This window comes from Anomaloglossus baeobatrachus, chromosome 1, assembly GCF_048569485.1.
Source record: "Anomaloglossus baeobatrachus isolate aAnoBae1 chromosome 1, aAnoBae1.hap1, whole genome shotgun sequence".
In the NCBI taxonomy this organism is placed as follows: Eukaryota; Metazoa; Chordata; class Amphibia; order Anura; family Aromobatidae; genus Anomaloglossus; species Anomaloglossus baeobatrachus.
In genome coordinates, this window is record NC_134353.1 from 747,099,917 (window position 1) to 747,116,820 (window position 16,904).

General features: G+C 44.7%; 1 protein-coding gene across 2 annotated transcripts in view; it reads right to left on the minus strand.

Moving 5' to 3' along the window:
* The window catches only part of LOC142250985 (calcium release-activated calcium channel protein 1), a 48,870-nt gene that overhangs the window by 15,773 nt on the left and 16,193 nt on the right, over nt 1-16,904 (minus strand). The window lies entirely within an intron of this gene.

A 16,904-nucleotide genomic window follows, 5' to 3' on the forward strand; every position in this document is an offset into this window, starting at 1 on the left:
TATGGAATGACTCAATGCTGAGGAAAAAAAAATATGGAATCACCCTGTAAATTTTCCCATAACATCTGCATCAAATAAGATCTGCTCATTAGTCTGCATCTAAAAAGGAGTGATCACACCTTGGAGAGCTGTTGCACCAAGTGGACTGACATAAATCATGGCTCCAACACGAGAGATGTCAATTGAAACAAAGGAGAGAATCAAACTGTTAAAAGAGGATAAATCATCACGCAATGTTGCAAAAGATGTTAGTTCAAAATCAGCTGTGTCTAAAATCTGGTCAAAATACAAATAACATGGGAAGGTTGTTAAAGACAAACATACTGGTAGACCAAGCAAGACATCAAAGCGTCAAGACAGGAAACAAAGCAATACGTCTCCACAACAGGAAATACACAACAAAACAAATGAGGAACGAATGGGAAGAAACTGGAGTTAATGTCTGTGACCAAACTATCAGAAACCACCTAAAGTAAATGGGATTTTATATACAGAAAAGCTAAACAATAAAAAGATGACTGCCTAAAGAGAACATGTAAATTTGCACAGTCATTGATGATATGGGGCTGCATGTCAGGTAAAAGGTACTGGGGAGCTGGCTGTCATTACATCTTCAATAAATGCCCTAGTTTACATTGAAATTTTGGACACTTTTCTTATCCCATCAATTGTTGGGTGTTTGGGGATGATGAAATCATTTATCAGGATGATAATGCATCCTGCCATAGAGCAAAAACTGTGAAAACATTCTTTGAAAGAAGACAGATAAGGTCAATGACATGGCCTGCAAATAGTCTGGATCTCAATCCGATTGAAAATCTTTGGTGGAAGTTGAAGAAAATGGTCCATGACAAGGCTCCAACCTGCAAAGCGGATCGGGCAACAGCAATCAGTACTCTTCATCAATCTGGCTCCAACTTTCTCTGTTTGTCCCTCATTAAGTCCATGCCTAAGGGTACCTTCACACTTTAGCGATGCAGCAGCGATCTGACCAGCGATCTGACCTGGTCAGGATCGCTGCTGCATCGCTACATGGTCGCTGGTGAGCTGTCAAACAGGCAGATCTCACCAGCGACCAGTGACCAGCCCCCAGCCAGCAGCGACGTGCAAGCGGCACTGCGCTTGCACGGAGCCGGCGTCTGGAAGCTGCGGATACTGGTAACTAAGGTAAACATCGGGTATGGTTACCCAATGTTTACATTAGTTACCAGCGCACACCGCTTAGCTCCTTGCTCTCCTAGCTACAGTACACATCGGGTTAATTAACCCGATGTGTAATGCAGCTACATGTGCAGAGAGCAGGGAGCCTCGCACACTGCTTAGCGCTGGCTCCATGCTCTCCTAGCTACAGTACACATCGGGTTAATTAACCCGATGTGTACAGCAGCTACATGTGCAGAGAGCCGGAGCCGGCAGCACAGGCAGCGTGAGAGCTGCAGAGGCTGGTAACTAAGGTAAATATCGGGTAACCACCTTGGTTACCCGATGTTTATCTTGGTTACAGCTTACCGCAGCTGCCAGACGCCGGCTCCTGCTCCCTGCTCGCTTCATTTGTTGCTCTCTCGCTGTCACACACAGCGATCTGTGTGTCACAGCAGGAGAGCGGCTTTGAAGAAAACAAACCAGGGCTGTGTGTAACGAGCAGCGATCTCGCAGCAGGGGAAAGATCGCTGCTCAGTGTCACACACAGCGAGATCGCTAATGAGGTCACTGCTGCGTCACAAAAAGCGTGACTCAGCAGCGATCTCGGCAGCGAGCTCGCTGTGTGTGAAGCACCCCTAAGAGACTGCAAGGTGTTATTAAAGCTAGAGGTGGTGCAACAAAATACTAGTGATGTATTGGAGTGTTCTTTTGTTTGTTTTTTTTATGATATTTTTTCCCTCATAATTGAGTGATTCAATAATTTTTTCTCCTTGTTAGGTCTTGAAAAGTAACAGTTACTGGCTAGCACATTGTGTTTTCATGATTTTATTTAGTGTTTCTAAAAGTCAGAAAGTTGCCATCATTTGAAATGACTTTAGTTTTGTGCCATGTCTGTGATCTGCTTTTTTAAACAAAAGTAAAAAAAACTGAATGAACATCCTCAGAGCCAGGTAAGTCCAGAATTTTTGCCAGGGGTTGTGGGATTGTATATACAGATACCCCAACTCATTTGCTCAGACTAGAAGTTGGGTTTTTTTTCATACAATTTTCATTACAACATATATAATTGGTGGAAAAAGGTTCAACTAGAAGGACCTAGGGCTTTTTTTTTTTTAACCTATGTAACAAGTTTTTGTTTTTAACGTTTAGTGATTGGATTTCAATTAAAACATAAATAAACCCTGTTCACATTATGTTTTTGACATGCACTCCAGGTATGTATTTTTGCCACAATTGGATATAGTTAGGTATCACCAAAATAATTTATTATATACAATTTTATTATATACAATATACAAATACAGTTTAACAACTGAAGTCAATGGCAACAGGCTCAAATTCCATAGGCATAAATTTGCATCCGGTCAGCAGTAAAAACACATGACTCAAGTGAAGTATATAGCAACAGCGTGGTGTAAACATTGGGAGGGAGTCAATTTGAGCCTGCTCAATGTCCCCATGTCTGTCATCGTGGTGCTCATGTAAAGTCCAGCCACATCTGTACTGCAGTATATGGTATAAGCAGACAATCGCAGGTTCAATTCCCCTAAAGAGACTAAAAAAAAATAAAATTAAAAAATAAGATTTTAAACATGTAAAAATCCAAAATGTAAGAATTCTAATTGCCCATTAATAATAAGAAAATTAATAAGTATTTGGTGTAAAAAAAAAAAAAAAAAATTAAATCTGACATGTCAAGATATAAACAGTAACCCCATCAGTCGATGCCGTCTCAAAAAGGGGGGGAGGAAATAAAGAAAAACTGTAGAATTGCGTTTTTTCAGCCACATAACTAGAAAAAAAAGCACCCCCAAAACACGATTGTACCCCACTTGTATCAATAAAACGATCAGCTAGCCATGCAAAAAAAAAAAAAGTATGGTCTCACAGCTGAATTGATGGAATAAAACTGATAGGGTACATGCATACGATCAGGATTAGTCTGCGTTCTGGACACTGTGCATTTTCGCTGCGTTCTTCCATGCAGGAGAGTCAATCAAGAGTCTCCACAAGAGACATTGACATGCTGCGGAAAGGAAACCCACACCGCAAGTGGGTTTACGCAGTGTTAAAATAAGCACAGTGGCAGGAGATTTCTATAAATCCCATCCACTGTGCTTGTACTGTACAATGCAGCGTTTTGGAAACTAGTTAAACAAGCTGTGTCCAAAACGCTGCTTGCACTGATCGCGAGCACGCAGCCTTATGGGTTTTGGAAAATGGCGATGTTATAATTTTCTTCTCCATGTAAAATGAGAAGAAAAAAAAATTCCAGCTCATTTCTTTTTTTTTGCTTTAGTTCTTGTACACACAGGGGGTGGCTCTCCTTTTTTTGGGCTGTGTATTTAATCTACATAGCTTTCCACAGGTATTTGAAACTATCAGGTCCAGGCCCTGCTCTGTCCCCATCTATTCTGACGTCTGCTGGCATGTAGAGAGCTGATCTACTAGAGATGGGAACCATCCTGATTGGGCACAACTTGTCGCAATGGGATGGATTTTACACTCTGAGCAAAACAGTAATTCAAGAACTCTACGTTCTTTACATGTATTACTAGTCATTTGCTGCAGGGGTTTGCCTGTATTTTGTCTGTTAACGGAGATGAGTGAACCCGTGGAAGATCGGTTCAGCGTGTGCAGCCGAACTGTACCTCCACGGATTCAGACTTTGCCCGAACCACAATGGAAGTCACTGATTGGCAGTGCTGGTCTCCGCCCACACACAGCCAGCCATGAGCCGTCACTTCCAGGGGCGGGGTTTTTCACACTACATTTGATAACACTGATGTGACCCCCCCCAGTGTGCGCCGTTTAAACACTGCACGCAGCTCATACTGGGCTGAGCACTGACCGCACCAGAGCACAGCGTCAATACGTCAAGCACCTGAACACCGACTCCGAACTGGGTTTATTTTTTTATTTTATTAAACAAAACACACACACACACAAAAAAAAAAAAAACACAAGTCGGTGTTCGGGAGAAGCACTGGGTTTGCTCATCTCTATTACTGGCCCCAGTGCCCATGCGCACGTACACACTGCACTTCTACCATTTGTGTCCGCTCATTTCTTTGGTCTTGATGTAATCTTACTTATCTGGAGAATCATAAATTCAGAGTAATTTTTTCCATAGAATGAATGTTGTAAAAACAAAACCTGAAAGAACGTGGGAGAACTGCATTTTTTTTTCTTCTCACGATTTCACACACTTACATTTTTATTCTATTTTCAAGTACATTGAATGTTAACCCCTTAGGGACAACCGATCCATCTTTTATACGGACCTGAGATATGAGAATGCCATTTCCACATGGATGAAAATGCAGCGGCTGTCAGCTATACAGTATATCTGACCCTACTGCATCAGACGTGATCGATGCCGACACTGACCATGGGTATTTAACCTTTTAGATGCTGCTGTCATTAGGGACTATGGCATTTAGATGGTTAGAGTGTGGGGGGGGGGGGGGAGGAGGGGGGTCCTCTAACTCAATAGGCATCCTGAGATCATGATTATGAGGTCCTGATGTCTGACATAGCAATTCGTGGCCAAATAACGGCCTTAAGAGGGCTTTACAGGCAACGACATCGCTAATGAGATGTCGTTGGGGGTCACAGAATTCGTGACGCAAATCCGGCCTCGTTAGCGACGTCATTGCATGTGAAACGCAGGAACGACCGCTATCAATCAAAATAAACTTACCTGATCATTGATGCATCGTTCTAGTCCCAAATATCGTTGCTGTTGCAGGACGCAGGTTGTTCGTCGTTCCTGAAGCAGCACACATCGCTACGTGTGACACCGCAGGAACAAGGAAGAACACCGTACCTGCGGCCGCCGGCAACGAGGAAGGAGGGAGGTGGGCCGGATGTTTCGGCTGTTCCACTCCGCTTCTATTGGTCGGCTGCTTAGTGACGCCGCACAAAGCGCCCCCTTAACCCCTTAACGACAGCGGGCCGTAAAATTACGTCCTTGCGGTCATAAGGTTACTGCCCGCGGTCTGCCGGCAGCATCATGCTGCGATCGGCACACATCTCAGCTGATATTCACAGCTGAGATGTGTGCCTGCTAGGCACGAGCAGAATAGTTATCTGCTCGTGCCGTTTAACCCCTTATATGGCGCTGTCAATATGGGACAGCGCCATTATAAGCGCGATCGCGGTAAACATTTACTTACCGCCCGATACCGGAAGTTACGTGGCGCGATCACGTGACTTCCGATAGTTGTCATGGTAGCACAGGGTCATGTGATGACTCCTGTACTACACCTGACTTGCTTTCACTTTCGCTGTGCCAGCGGCACAGCAAAAGAGAAAGAGAGCGTATCTGCTGTTTACAGCTGTATAGCTGTGATCAGCAGATAGTGCACAGCGATCGGAATAATGATCGCAATAGCCCCCTAGGGGGACTAGTAAAATAAAAAAGAAAAAAAAAAAAGTTTTAAAAAATTTAAAACAAAAAAAAAACTAAAAGTTCAAATCACCCCCCATTCGCCCCATTGAAAATTAAAGGGTTAAAAAAATTAAAAAAAAAACCACACAAAATTGGTATCGCCGCGTTCAGAAACGCCCGATCTATCAAAATATAAAATCAATTAATCTAATCAGTATACGGAGTAGCGGCAAAAAAATTCCAAACGCCAAAACGATGTTTTTTTGTCGCCACAACTTTTGCGCAAAATGCAATAAGAGGCAATCAAAACGTAGCATCTGCGCAAAAATGGTACCGTTAAACGTCAGCTCAAGACGCAAAAAAATAAGCCGTCATTGAGCCATAGATCTCGAAAAATGAGAACGCTACGGGTCACGGAATATGGCGTAAAACGTGCGCCACTTTTTTCGGACAAACGTCCGATTTTTTTTTAACCCCTAATAGAAAAGTAAACTTATACATGTTTGGTGTCTACGAACTCGCACTGACCTGAGGCATCACACCCACACATCAGTAGTGCTATCGCACTTTTTTTGCAATTTTTCTGCATTTGGAATTTTGCCGTTTTCTAGTACACTAGATGGGAAAACTGATGGTTTCATTTAAAAGTACAGCTCGTTCCGCAAAAAATGAGCCCTCACATGACCATATTGACTAAAATAAAAAAGTTAAGTCTCTCAGAAAAAGAATGGCGAAAAAAAAACCGGAAAGCGAAAAATCGGCCGGTCATGAAGGGGTTAAAAAAGGATGCGGTTCGCTGGCCACAGAGACGTCGCTAGGCAGGTAAGTAGTGTGACGGGTGTTAGCGATGTTGTGCGCCACGGGCAGCGATTTGCCCGTGATGCACAACAGAAGGATGGTGGGTGCTTTGATCGCTAGCGATATCGCTGTGTGTAAAGTGGCCTTTAAAGTCTGCCAGCTATAGTAACCTGTTCAGAAGTTTACAACATTTAGGTGATAAAAATAAAACTTTCATTCCTGTCACTCTGCACGAATTCCTAAAAAACAGCTGAAGGTTCAATTAATGACCACACAGCAGGTTTGTAAATGTTGAGGGCAGTTTTTACAATGGTATCACTTTTAGATAAGTGTAAAGATATGTGCACACGCTGCGTTTTTTTGACACTGCGTTTATGGCTGCTAACAACGCACAAAAATGCACCTGCGGCAAAAACGTGCAAAAAACGCACGGGTTTTTGGCTGCTGCTATTTTGAGATCTGTGTTTTTCCAGTGCATTGCATCGGAAAAACGCAGGAAAGAATTGACACGTCCATTATCTCATTGCCTAGGAGACTGGCTACCACTGAGACCACAAAAGGTAGCTGGTAACCTCGGAAACAATCTGTGCAGTGTGTTCTATACTATTCACAAAAATGTAGGGATATTTGGCCTTTGGGTGAAATTTTAGGATGATCCTAAAATGCCCTCTAATCTTTTGAGGTGAACTTAAAGTGAACCTGTCAGGGACAATATGGACCCAGTACCACGAGCAGTTCTGGTGCATATTGCTATTCCCTGCCTAACTGTCCCTGTATACACTAGCATAGATAAAGAGAGCTTTAGAAAATGTATTTCTAAAGATCTTTTACCGTATGCTAATGAGCGAGAGCACTAGCCCCCTGGGCGTTAGTTCCCCGGCCAGTCGCTCCCATAAGCATGTTAGTACACCCCTGTGGGCGTGCTAACATGCTAATGAATGTACAAAGAACTACAACACTTTTACATAGAAAATATCTTTATTAAGAGAATATGTATATAAAACAAGATAAAAATGCACAGCAATACAATGACATGAGGATAGGAGACAGCTTTTTCTCTGATTGAAATCACATGGTGGCCAGCAATAATAAATATACATTTCCTAGTCAGATGAAGTGTAAGCAAAATCCCCTCTGAAAATTACTTTCAGGAATTTATTTCAAAAAATTCATCCGACTGAATAAAATTGAATACTTTGGCCAAACATACAATGAAAAAGTATCAAAGTCTGTACACCCTGTACAGCAAATGGATGGCAAGAAGAAATCAGGACAGTATGTCTATAGCAAGAGTGACAGATGTGACACAGCACGGACTGTAGAAATGCATGAACACTTAGTAGTGTAATGGGGAATGTCAGGAGTCAATGCCATTTATAAATAGGTAATGCCATAACCAAATGAATGGAATATGGGGTAATAATAACAAGAAATAAGAGTCCTGACATGCCGCAACACACAAAATAGATAGTCACATGCAAGTGTACAAAAACATCTAGAGTAATCACATACTGTATCTTACCATGGGACACCCTATAAGGCAGGGGTGGGGAACCTCCGGCCCGCGGGCCGTATACGGCCCGTCACGACTTTTTATGCGGCCCCCAGGCACATTCCCAGGGACCGCTGTGCTCTGGCAGCAGCCGCGCTTTTCCCGGCTGCCGGCCCTTTAAATCTCACTGCCTGATGCCTTGAGGGTAGATGCTAGAATGTACGGGCGCTATCCAGATCCTGACTTCCAGGACCTGACTGCAGCCCATACATTCTAGGCTTAACCCCGGCCTGTGCTAGTCTGCTCTCTGCTCTGGTGGGCGGGGTAAGCAGCACGCTGCGATATGTCACAGAAGAGCTGCAGCAGATTTACCAGCCTCCCGGACCTGCTGTCTGCGTGACTCCTCCTCCCCCTCACTGTGAGTACGCAACCCATCGCTACCCCCCCCCCCCCCTGCTAAGTGCTGTGTACTCCCTCGTGCTGTGTGTACCCCTCAATGCTGTGTACCCCCTTGTGCTGTGTACCCCCTAATGCTGTGTGTATCCCCTAATGCTGTGTGTACCCCCCAGTGCTGTGTAGCCCCCAGTGCTGTGTAGCCCCCAGTGCTGTGTGTACCCCCTAATGCTGTGTGTACCCCCTAATGCAGTGTGTACCCCCTAATGCAGTGTGTACCCCCTAATGTTGAGTACACCCCTAGTACAGTGTGTACCCCTTAGTACTGTGTGTGCTCCCCTAGTAATGTCTGTACCCCTTGGGTGATGTCTATGCCCCCCCAGTGCTGTCCGCACCACCTAATGCTGTCCATGCTGCCACCAGTGCTGTCCATGCCACGGTCAGTGCTGTCTGTGCCCCCTTATGCTGTCCGTGCTCCCCAGTGCTGTGTGCCACCCCTCAGTACTATGTACCCCCCAGTGCTCTGAACTTGCTACTGCTGTCTGTACCCTCCCACTGCTTTCTATGCCCCCCAGTCTGTGCCCTCCTGTTGATGTCTATGCTCCCCCAGACTTCTGTGTCTCCCTAGTGCTGCCACCTAGTGCAGTCCGTGCAGCCACCTAGTGCAGTCCGTGCAGCCACCTAGTGCAGTCCGTGCAGCCACCTAGTGCAGTCCGTGCAGCCACCTAGTGCAGTCCGTGCAGCCACCTAGTGCAGTCCGTGCAGCCACCTAGTGCAGTCCGTGCAGCCACCTAGTGCAGTCCGTGCAGCCACCTAGTGCAGTCCGTGCAGCCACCTAGTGCAGTCCGTGCAGCCACCTAGTGCAGTCCGTGCAGCCACCTAGTGCAGTCCGTGCAGCCACCTAGTGCAGTCCGTGCAGCCACCTAGTGCAGTCCGTGCAGCCACCTAGTGCAGTCCGTGCAGCCACCTAGTGCAGTCCGTGCAGCCACCTAGTGCAGTCCGTGCAGCCACCTAGTGCAGTCCGTGCAGCCACCTAGTGCAGTCCGTGCAGCCACCTAGTGCAGTCCGTGCAGCCACCTAGTGCAGTCCGTGCAGCCACCTAGTGCAGTCCGTGCAGCCACCTAGTGCAGTCCGTGCAGCCACCTAGTGCAGTCCGTGCAGCCACCTAGTGCAGTCCGTGCAGCCACCTAGTGCAGTCCGTGCAGCCACCTAGTGCAGTCCGTGCAGCCACCTAGTGCAGTCTGTGCCCCCTTATGCTGTCCGTGCTTCCCAGTGCTGTGTGCCACCCCTCAGTACTATGTACCCCCCAGTGCTCTGAACTTGCTACTGCTGTCTGTACCCTCCCACTGCTTTCTATGCCCCCCAGTCTGTGCCCTCCTGTTGATGTCTATGCTCCCCCAGACTTCTCTGTGTCTCCCTAGTGATGCCACCTAGTGCTGTCTGTGCTGCCACCTAGTGCTGTCTGTGCTGCCACCTAGCGCTGTCCGTGCTGCCACCTAGCGCTGTCCGTGCTGCCACCTAGCGCTGTCCGTGCTGCCACCTAGCGCTGTCCGTGCTGCCACCTAGCGCTGTCCGTGCTGCCACCTAGCGCTGTCCGTGCTGCCACCTAGCGCAGTCCGTGCTGCCACCTAGCGCAGTCCGTGCAGCCACCTAGCGCAGTCCGTGCAGCCACCTAGTGCAGTCCGTGCAGCCACCTAGTGCTGTCTGTGCCACAGCCAAGGCTGTCCATGCCCCCCTACTGATGTATATGCCCCAGCCCCCTCCTGTGATGCATATGCCCCAGCCCCTCCTGTGATGTGTACTCCCAGTGTCTCCTGTAATTTATGCACCCCAGTCCCTCCTGTGATGTATATGCCCCAGTCCCTCCTGTGATCTGTATGCCCCCATCATCTCCAGACCGAGACAAACCTGGAAAAGCAGCTGTGAGAAACAAGATGATCAATATCACCGAAAACACAGTCACACCAAACAGAAGCAGCTCCTGCCTCCACAGTAAGGGTGAGTTAATTAATCGTTTGACCACATTTTTCAAGTTGATAATGTTGTGCGGCCCCCAAAGGTTAGTAGGAAATTCCAAATGGCCCCCGGCAGTAAAAAGGTTCCCCACCCCTGCTATAAGGTAAGACCCTATGGTAAGATACAGTGTGATTACTCTAGATGTTTTTGTACACTTGCATGTGACTATCTATTTTGTGTGTTGCGGCATGTCAGGACTCTTATTTCTTGTTATTATTACCCCATATTCCATTCATTTGGTTATGGCATTACCTATTTATAAATGGCATTGACTCCTGACATTCCCCATTACACTACTAAGTGTTCATGCATTTCTACAGTCCGTGCTGTGTCACATCTGTCACTCTTGCTATAGACATACTGTCCTGATTTCTTCTTGCCATCCATTTGCTGTACAGGGTGTACAGACTTTGATACTTTTTCATTGTATGTTTGGCCAAAGTATTCAATTTTATTCAGGCGGATGAATTTTTTGAAATAAATTCCTGAAAGTAATTTTCAGAGGGGATTTTGCTTACACTTCATCTGACTAGGAAATGTATATTTATTATTGCTGGCCACCATGTGATTTCAATCAGAGAAAAAGCTGTCTCCTATCCTCATGTCATTGTATTGCTGTGCATTTTTATCTTGTTTTATATACATATTCTCTTAATAAAGATATTTTCTATGTAAAAGTGTTGTGGTTCTTTGTAGGTTGTATGATTCACTGTGAACTACATGAGTGTGTGTGATCACATTGGCTCTTTTTTTGAGTAGTGATCAAATTCTTAGGTTTATCCATGCTAATGAATGTGCAGCGTCACAGGATGATCTCACTTACCTCTCCGCCGCCATCGCTAATGAGCGAGGGCACTAGCCCCCTGGGTGTTATGCCCCGGTGGAGCGTCCGACGGGGGATTTCTGCTCAGTGCATATGACCTCAGAGTTTGGGTCATGCGCACTACGAAGCCGAGTGTACGCATCTTGTTTTCAAACTGAAGTAGTGCGCATGACCCAAACTCTGGGGTCATACGCACTGAGCCAAAATCCCCCTTTGGACGCGATGGCGGAGGAGAGGTGAGCGAGATCATCCTGTGATGCTGTGTATTCATTGGCATGTTAGCACGCCCACAGGGGTGTACTAACATGCTAATGGGAGTGACTGGCCGGGAAGCACCCAGGGGACTACTGCCCTCACTCATTAGCATATGGTAAAAGATCTTTAGAAATACTTTTTGTAAAGATCCCTGTATCTATGCTAGTTTATAGGGACAGTTAGGCAGGGATTCGTAATATACACCCAGCACTGCTCGCGGTTCTGGGTGCATATTGCACCTGACTGGTTCCCTTTAATGTGACCTTCTCTACACTTTTGGATGAACATGTTTAAATGTTCAATGTTTCAGCACAACTTGCTGTTTTCCAACAAGGAGCTTACAAGCAAAATTCAAAAGTTTGATCCATGAATCGCCCAATAAATTTAGGAGTTCAATTAGAATTGATGTTTAATCAGTCCTTATCCTCATGCTGCTCACATTTAGACATCATGAGGTCTGTCTTCTAGACGACCTACAAGGGTACCTGAACACAACACTAGGCACAGGAGTCATCGTCTTGCTAGACAGGAACCAGTGCTGTTCATGGATTGAAGTCTATTCACGCTGAGTAGAAATGATGGCCACCAACTATGGAGACATCAAGGAGAGCGCTATACATCAGACACATTCCCCTACTACAGTCATGGCCAAAAGTTTTGAGAATGACACCAAAATTATATTTTCACATGATCTGTTGCCCTCTGGTTTTTAATTGTGTTTGTCTGATGTTTACATCACATACAGAAATATAATTGCAATCATATTCTGAGTACCAAAAGGTTATATTGACAGTTAGAATGAGTTAATGCAGCAAGTCAATATTTGCAGTGTTGACCCTTCTTCAGGACCTCTGCAATTCTCCCTGGCATGCTCTCAATCAACTTCTGGACCAAATCCTGACTGATAGCTGTCCATTCTTGCATAAGCAATGCTTGCATTTTGCCAGAATTTGTTGTTTTTGTTTGTCCACCCGTCTCTTGATGATTGCCCACAAGTTCTCAATGGGATTAAGATCGTGAATCATTTCAGGATGCTTAACAGTTGGCATGAGACAAGACTGGTGGTAGCGCTCACCTCTTCTCCTAATAAGCTGTTTTCCAGATGTCCCAAAATCGAAAAGGGGATTCATCTGAGAAAATGACTTTACCCCAGGGCTGTGGAGTCGGAGTCGGAGTCGTGGAGTCGGAGTCGGAGCTCATTTTGGTGGAGTCGGAGTCGGTATAAAATGCACCGACTCCGACTCCTAAAATATATAATAAATTGGGGACAGGAGTGCAATGCAGAATGTGCTGAATATTTTACTAAATAATAACATTTAGTATAATGCTTATATTTAAGTGAAAAATGTATTGTAGTACAATGTGAACATCAGACATTTAATTGTTTTTATGATACAATAATCAAGATATTTGGATAGAACATAAAATATATTTATTGGAATACAACTTTAGAACACAAAAAACTGTAATAAATTGTAAATATGTAATACACTATGTAATATACAGTAGATTACATATATATCTTGTGTGTGTATATACACTGTATATACATATATATATACAGTGTATATACACACACAAGATATATATGTAATCTACTGTATATTACATAGTGTATTACATATTTACAATTTATTACAGTTTTTTGTGTTCTAAAGTTGTATTCCAATAAATATATTTTATGTTCTATCCAAATATCTTGATTATTGTATCATAAAAATTATTAAATGTCTGATGTTCACATACACATATTCATGTACTACAATAAATTTTTCACCTAACTATAAGCAATATATGTAGGAGTCGGAGTCGGAGCCGGAGTCGGAGTCGGAGCCGGAGTCGGAGTCGGTGCAAGAGAATTTGAGGAGTCGGAGTCGAAGGTTTGGCTTACCGACTCCACAGCCCTGCTTTACCCCAGTCCTCAGCAGTCCACTCCCTGTACCTTTTGCAGAATATCAGTCAGTCCCTGATGTTTTTTCTGGAGAGAAGTGGCTTCTTTGCTGCACTCCTTGAAACCAGGCCTTGCTCAAGCAGTCTCCGCCTCACAGTGCGTACAGAAGCACACACACCAGCCTGCTGCCATTGCTGCGCTAGCTCGGCACTGCTGGTAGTCTGATCCCGCAGCTGAAACAGTTTTAAGATACGGTCCTGGCGTTTGCTGGTCCTTCTTGGGCGCCCTGGAGCCTTTTTGGCAACAATGGAAGCTCTCTCCTTGAAGTTCTTGATGTGATAGATTGTTGACTGAGGTGCATTCTTTGTAGCTGCGATACTCTTCCCTGTTAGGCCATTTTTGTGCAGAGCAATGATGGCTGCACGTGTTTCTTAAGAGATAACCATGGTTAACTGAAGAGAAACAATGATACCAAGCACCATCCTCCTTTTAAAGTGTCCAGTGGTGTCATTCTTACTTAATAATGACTGATTGATCGCCAGCCCTGTCCTCATCAACACCCACACCTGTGTTAATGGAACAATCACTAAAACAATGTTAGCTGCTCCTTTTAAGGCAGGAATGCAATGATGTAGAAATATGTTTTGGGGGTTGAAGTTCATTTTCTTAGACAATATTGACTTTGCGAGTAATTGCTGTTAAGCTGATCACTCTTTATGACATTCTGGAGTATATGCAAATTGCCATTAGAAAAACTTAAGCAGTAGACTTTGTAAAAATTAATATTTGTAGCATTCTCAAAACTTTTGGCCATGACTGTACTTTAATAACATCATTAATCCAGTCATGGGACTAATTTCATTTTCATGTACGACAATGCTCCAGCACATTGAGGTCGCATCATTAGGGAACGGTTGCTGGAGACTAGAGTACCTCAAATTGAGTGGCCTGCATGTCCTCCAGACCTGAATCCCATAGAAAACCTATGCAATCAGCTGAGTCGTTGTGTAGAGGCTCATAACTCTGTACCCCAGAACCTCAATGACTCAAGGGCTGCCCATCAAGAAGTGTTGTATGCCATGATAAGGAAATTTCCATTGCATGCTTCTACTTAAAATGCCCTATTTTCATTTTAAAATAATAAAGGTCACCTGAAAGCCAAAATATCCCTAACTTTTTGTGAATAATGCATAAAAATAAAAATATCCTCCTTTCCTCACAACAGAAGATTTTAACTAAACCAATTGCAGAGTGTCTTGTTTAGTATTTTTGTTACAAGCACTATTAAATTTTACCCATTTATAAGCTTAGAGAAAACCCCTTTAAAGTGAACCTGTCAGGTCCAATATACACCCAGAACCATGAGCATCTAGTAGCATACATAAACAGATCTTAAAAAAAAAAAAAAAAAAAGTATTTCTAAAGATCCTTTATGAAATGCTAATGAGCACAGGGAGTAGATGCAAGGGCGTTATTTACTCCGACTAGTCCACCCTCTTAGCAGGTTTGCATGCCCACATAAGCGTGCTAACATGCTATTCAATGCCCATTGGCGGTGACGCGCATATCTGCGTCTGTTGTCACCGCCTCCTATGTCGGGTTTAGCCTCTTAGGCTCACTGCACATGATCGGAAGTCCAGGCACTTCCTGTCATGCGCACTAGACCTCTCTGAAGCCAGGAGGCGTACACCCGGCTTCATAGTGTGCATGACCGTAAGTGTTGGGACTTCTGATCATGTGCAGTAAGCCCAAGAGCCTAAACCCAACATAGGAGGGGTTGAGAACGGACTCGTCACAGCAGATGACGCTGGGCTAGCCCTGCTGTAAACCACAACCAAACATTATATGTAGAGTTGAGCGAGTACCTAACTATTCGTATTCGCTATACTCAAAATGAGTACTAACACTCGCGTATTCATTCCGAATAGCGTGTGCAATGCAAGTCAATGGGGAAAAACAAGTAACGAGTAACCCGAATGCCGTACTATTTGTGCGAGTAGCGAATAGTGCAGCATTCGAGTTACTCGTTACTTTGCGAGTTTTTCCTTGCTTTGTTTTACTTGCATTGCACATCCTATTCGGAATGAATATGAGAGTATTAGACAGTACTCGTTATGAGTATAACGAATACAAATAGTTAGGAACTCACTCATGTATTTGTAAATTATATATAACCAAAATCAGATTATCCTACTACCATGGAAAACTATCAAAAGATTTATATAACATATATTTCGGACTATAAGATGCACTTTTTTCCCCTCAAATGTTGGGGGAAAATGGGGGGTGCGTCTTATAGTATGAATCTAGGGCTATGAGGGTGCTGCGGTGGAGCGGTTGATCGGCAACACGAGCAGGCTGTCGCAGCGCCTGCCATGACCACACGGGCCCGCACATTTCATATGCGTGCCCATCCTCTTGCCCATCACCTCTTAGCGCTGAAGCTGGCGCTGACAGGTGGACGGGATGATGGGCGGGGGTGCGCACATAGTAAAGAGCTGGCCCGCGTGATCACCCCTTGCAACTACAGCCTGGAATGATCATGTGCGGCTATATTCACTGCCCCCCGCACATCATCATCAGTGCAGGGGGCAGTGAGCACGTACGGTATATTCACCGTTCCCTGCAGCATCGCGAGGTCCTCCTGTCTGCCGGCCCGCTGATCTGTGTAGAGAGCGGTGAGCACAGCGATGACATCATCCCTGTGTTCACTGCTAGGGTATGTGCGCACTAGGCGTTTTTTTCACGCTGCGTTTTTATGTGAGTTTTTGTCTCAAAAACCGCACCCGCGGCTAAAAAACGCGGCAAAAACGCATGCGTTTTTTGCCGCGATTTGGTGCGTTTTTTGCTGCGTTTTTGCTCACTGCGTTTTTAATCAGTGCACAATGCCATTAAAGATTGTTGATGAAAAAAAAAAAAAGGTCTGTCATTTCCTTCTTCAAAATGTTCATTGTATGCAGGAGAGCAGACAGCAGCTGCAGAACTACAAGGCTCAGCATCCTCCATCCAGGACTGTATGCAGTTTTTTGCCCAAAAAGAAAAAAAAATATGACATGGGCTTCGCCATATTTTTGTATGCTAGCCGGCTAGTACAGCAGGCAGGTACGGGCTGCCCCCAACCCCCAGCTGCCTATTTGTACCCGGCTGGGAACCAAAAATATAGAGAAGCCCTTTTTTTTTTAATTATTTCATGAATTTCATGAAATAATTAAAAAAAAAAATGACGTGGGCTTCGCCTAATTTTTGAGTCCAGCCGGGTACAACTAGGCAGCTGGGGATTGGAATCCACAGTGCAGGGTGCCAAAGATTTCTGGGCACCCCCACTGCGAATTGCAGTCCGCAGCCACCCCAGAAAATGGCGCTTTCATAGAAGCGCCATCTTCTGGCGCTGTATCCAACTCTTCCAGCTGCCCTGAAGCCGGGTGGCTAGCTAGGTAATAATGGAGTTAGGGCTAGCTGTATATTATCAGCTAGCCCTAAGCCCGAAATTCATGGTGTCACGCCAATATTAGACATGGCCACCATGAATTTCTAGTAATGATAAAAAAAAAAAAAAAAAAAAAAAAACAACAACACACAGAAAAATATTTTTATTAGAAATAAAACACAACACAATTAGTGACTCCATCTTTATTGAAATAAAGAACCCCCCTCCGCAGTAATCCTGGGTAAAGGGTCCCGCGCCGTCCAATCCGGATCC